The following is a 4,972-nucleotide window of genomic DNA, read 5'->3' on the forward strand; positions in this document are numbered from 1 at the left end:
GGGCTGTCCATGGCCTTGGGTCGTTCCACCCTTGGGACGTCCTTGCCTTGGACTGCCGCGGGCCTGCATTCCGGCAGCATGGCCTACTTGAAATATGTGTTGTTCATCCCCCTCTCATCTGGTAGAACCAACAGTGATGTGTGTGGGTCATCAGGAAATAAATGCACTATAAATTAATTTTATTTGCTGGAATCCAACAAGCCTAGAAAGCGGGTGGGCTGGAAATTCAGCATTTGGCCCAATGTTGCTGCTCATAAATGTTTGTTTTAGGGTAGCATGGCCCACCGGATTTGAAGATGATTAAATCAGCTATCTTTCCATTTTCCCTCAGTATTTTTGGGTGTAATTAGTGCTCATCTGAGGCCCACCCAAGTTTGGTTTTTATTGGATCATTGTATGAGGCCATAAAATGCCTGTACTTGAGCTAAGATGTGAGGCCCAACTGTTGAGGGTCAAATATTGCATATCAGACCCAGTTATTGCCTAGATTTATGAACGTGGTACCGTTTAATAGCCTTTTTTAATCATGTTTCTGTTGCAAGGTGGAATTGGGAACTGGGACTGGATCGGGATGCTAAAAGCATGGAATTAACATTCAGAATGCACTAAGGCAAGGGACGGACTCCAGGAGACCAAGATCAACGGAATTTCACACTAGGGGTCCGCGAAAATTGAGAAACTGAAGCTCAAGCAGCCTGAAAGTCAGCCAAAATGCAAGATCACTGAGTTTCCATCATCTGTTTGGCTCAAAAATTCATACATGGACTGAGGGCCATAAATTAACCGTACATGTAAAATTTCAACCATTGGATACCTCTGGAAGTGGCCCAATGGACAGATCAGCCCCTTAATTCCTTAAGTGGGGCCCACCTGATCTCTAGATCTGCCTCAGCTTTGGACTCAATGGCTCAAATGGGATGGTACAACGAATTGATGGCGCAGATTTAATATACACATCATGATGGATCCCACGTGGGGGTTCGTGTGCAGATTGCATAAGTGCACTGGCTGTGCATCGGATGAACCATATCAGTCAACAGCCTGATGACCGATCTTCTTCTTCACCTCTCTCACCTGCGAATTGCGAAAGCTCAAACAGAGCTTGTGGGTTACGTTTTGCGGGCCACCAACATGATCCGACGGTCCGATCTGGACCGTCCAAAAGACCCACATGGCCACTCTTACTTAGACCTAAGTGGAAGAATTTTAAAAGATAGCAGAGATCGGATTTCAACTGCCCAAGCGGAGGACGAACGGTAGAAGCACAAGTCTCGTGGGCCACACCGAGTCTGAGCCGAAATAGACCATACCTCATTAGTTTTTCGAGAAGAATCCTGTGGACGACATGGATTTTGCAAAGGGCAAATTAAGTGGACCTCACCGAGAGTCCAGCGTCGACAATTCGGGCTCTGTTTACGCAGCCCGTGCGTGACCGTGAAAATCGAAGCTTGTGGGGCATCCCGTGATCTTTATCATTGCCGGATTACCGATCCAAACCGTCCAAAATCCTTATAAGTGGGTCTTTACCCCAAACAAGAAGCAAAAACCGGAGTTTAGGACGTTCATCCATCTTAAAATTCATTCAAACGCAAACTGTTTTGCGTTCTTACGTAGGCTGGTGGCGTAAAGAGTTCCACCACCTCTAGCTGCGTAGAAGGGACGATTCAACACCTCTCCTGGTGTCTATAAAGAGGGAAGGAAGTGTTGGACGAAAGAGGAGGTTTTTTGGAAGGAGAATCTGGAGCCGTGGAGCACACAGGAGGAGGTATGTGGCATCTTTTTTCCTTGCCTTTTTCTTTTTCTTTTTCTTTTTAATTGCTTTGTTTAAACGGTCCAGCCCATTCATGTGTGACTAAACCTCTTAGCTAGGGCTAAGAGGTGAAGCTTGTAGTCTGATGGGAGAAACTTTGCTTGTGCCTATTGTTTAGATGGACTGATGTTGATTTTTGTTCAAATTAAAAGGAATACTTTCAGTTATTTTTAAGGGTTTGTTGTGACTGAAATTACAATGGATTTGCGATGATTTTGAGTATTTCTTTCTCCTTTTGATGTTCATGACATCAGGAAGCCCTGTTGTTCACCATAGTCTCCTGGGCATGGTCGGATGGCAGAATCCTTCCTAACTTTCATGCATTGTTGATTGGTTGGTAATTAGTCTAATTTTGTTGTTTGCTCTGTCTCCTAAGCATGGTTTGATGATGGAATCCATTCTAATTCATATACCTTTCATCTCTTTAAAATTATAACAGAAGAAAGTCAGTTTAATTTCCATGATTTTTGGAACAGGCATAAGATCTCCCTGATCTCTATAAGTGGATCCTCTGAACCCCTAGTTTTCTTCTTCTGAATTCCTTAAGTTTTAGATAATTATTCCATAATTATTCCTTAAACTCTTTTTGGTTTAGATCACATCTTAGTCTAGTCCTAGTTCTACTTAGTTTCAGATAACGTACAGGTATCAGTCCCTTGGGATTCGACCTCAGTCTCACTGAGTTTATTACTACATCACAACCCTATACTTGGGGAGTGAACAAATTTTTGGCACCGTTGCCGGGGACTGACGGTTGCGATTTTCTGAAATTAATTAGGTTTAGAATTAGTTTAATATTAGAATTTGACTAACTTTAGTTTTAGATTTTTAATTGATTTCTAGAACTAACTTGTTTCCATGTTTTGTAGGATCCTGACAAAAGTTCTTAAATTGGTAATTCCTTCCTAATTTCTCTACTTTTTCCACTTTTAAAATTAAGGTTTAAATTTTAGAGATCTTCTAATTCTAGTATTTTCCTATTTGTAGGAAATAGTTTATTTTTGGAAATTTTCCTCTTTTGTTTTTTAGAAACTAGGTTAGTTATTTCCCTTTTTAGGGATTAACTTTCTATTTTTATTTTTATTTTTAGTAACTTTTAAATTTTAACTCTTTTAGAATCTAATTTTGTTTCCTAATTTATTTTTAGAATTTTTGTTTAGAAACTAACCTTCCTATTTTATAGGCCTTTAAGATAGAAATTTCTAATTCGGTAAGCTCCTTCCCTACTTTCTATTTTTCAGTTCTCTTTCAGTAATTTACTTTCTGGTTTAGGACTTTCCTAATTTATTTTAGAAATTTCCACTTTTAGAAATCAGTTCACTGTTATCTTTCTTTTAAAGGATTGTTCTTCTCCTTTTTAGAATCTAACTTATTTTTTTTTATTTTGTGGGTCTTCAACTTAGGGCCTCCAATTTGGTAACTCCTTTCCAACCCTCTCTTTCTTTTTAGATTTTCTTTCTTAAGGATTAGGTTTCAAATTTAAATTGAGGGCTGCGAGTGTTTCATGCCCAAGTGGGCCCGTGACGACACTCGACGTCTCTTGACTGAAGGAGGATTGGTTGACGGGTTGACTATCCATCGCGGGACTAGACACCACTTGAAATCCCCTGAGTTAATTGAAGTTATGGCTGAAGACCAACGTCCTCTACTTCCACCCAGGGTGGAGGATACCCAAGATGAGAACGAGGTGCATCAGGCACCCCCGCCTCGTACTTTACAAGATTATCTACAACCGGCGGGAGTGAGTATGCCCTCATGCATGATTTTTTCTGAAAACACAGGACAAATGGACATCAAGCTAGGAGTTATCCAACTCCTTCCCAAATTCCATGGACTTGAATCAGAGAGTCCATATTTACATTTGAAAGAATTCGATGAGATTATAGCTACATTATGTTTTCCTAATGTATCTGAGGATACAATTAGGCTGAAACTCTTTTGTTTTTCCTTAAAAGAGAAAGCTAAGACATGGTTACATTCACTGCGTCCTAGATCCATTGGCACATGGAACGACATGCAGAGGGAATTCATAAAAAAATTCTTCCCACATCATAAAACGATTACCCTCAGAAAAGCAATTATGACCTTTGCCCAAAAGGATGATGAAACATTCTTCCTATGTTGGGAAAGGTTCAAAGATTTGGTCAGTTCATGCCCACAACATGGATTTGAAACGTGGCGCATTACAAATTTTTTCTACGATGGACTGACATCTTCCATGCGCCAAATGGTCGAGACAATGTGTAATGGAGAGTTCATTAATAAAGATGTCGACGAGGTATGGGACTACCTCGACAGTCTGGCTGAAAAAACACAATCTTGGGACTATTACCCAAAATCAAACACCACGTCTAGGCCGACTCAATTAAAGGAGAAAGGTAGATTATATCTCTTGAAAGAAGAGGATGATCTCAACTGTAAAGTGACTATGCTCATAAGGAAAGTTGAGGCCATGGAAGGAAAGTAGGATAAGGTTAATGAAATTATTTGTGGCATCTGTGATTGCAACATTCATACAACTGAAAATTGTCATACAATACCCGCCTTTCGAGGAGTGTTGAATGAACAAGCTAATGCCGTAAACAACTATCAAAGACCTTTTACTGGACCTAACTCCAATACATACAATCCTGGTTGAAAAATCATCCAAACTTTAGTTGGAGGAATGGACAAACGGCTACTGCTCAAGGTTTCTTCAATCAAAATCCAAATCAAGTGAAACCTCAAGAGGAACCGGTTCAAAATTTCATACAAGAGCTGACTCAGGCAATGCGGGGAATTACAGATTTTATGCAAAAGATAGATTCTCGTATGACAGTTATAGAAAAGGGGATGCTTCCTGCACAACCTCTCCCCAATCCTAAACCGTGGTACGAGATTAATGATCCCAACTCTTCAAATCAGATGGGGCACGCTAAATCCATCACCACTCTTAGGAGTGGAAAGATCATTGATAAAACTCTTCCGGTTAGGCCTGAAAAGCCTCAAGAACCAGAAGAGGACAACAATGATGGATCCAGTGATGCCCCATAAAAATTAGAACCGGAACTTCTAGAGAAGCCAGTTGCTCCGTTCCCCCAACGGTTGGTTTCACCAAAACCTCTCTCTAACTCTCAGGATATTCTAGAGGTGTTGAAACAAGTGAAAGTCAACATTCCTCTA

General features: G+C 40.5%; 1 non-coding gene across 1 annotated transcript; it reads right to left on the bottom strand.

Annotated features, from left to right (window-relative positions):
* Positions 1–3,872: 3,872 nt before the first annotated feature.
* On the bottom strand, positions 3,873–3,979 carry LOC131219848 (small nucleolar RNA R71). Its single transcript, XR_009158490.1, has one exon. It is a non-coding gene; the product is annotated as a small nucleolar RNA R71 (small nucleolar RNA).
* Positions 3,980–4,972: the final 993 nt, after the last annotated feature.

This window comes from Magnolia sinica, chromosome 11 (genome assembly GCF_029962835.1).
Source record: "Magnolia sinica isolate HGM2019 chromosome 11, MsV1, whole genome shotgun sequence".
Classification (NCBI taxonomy): Eukaryota; Viridiplantae; Streptophyta; class Magnoliopsida; order Magnoliales; family Magnoliaceae; genus Magnolia; species Magnolia sinica.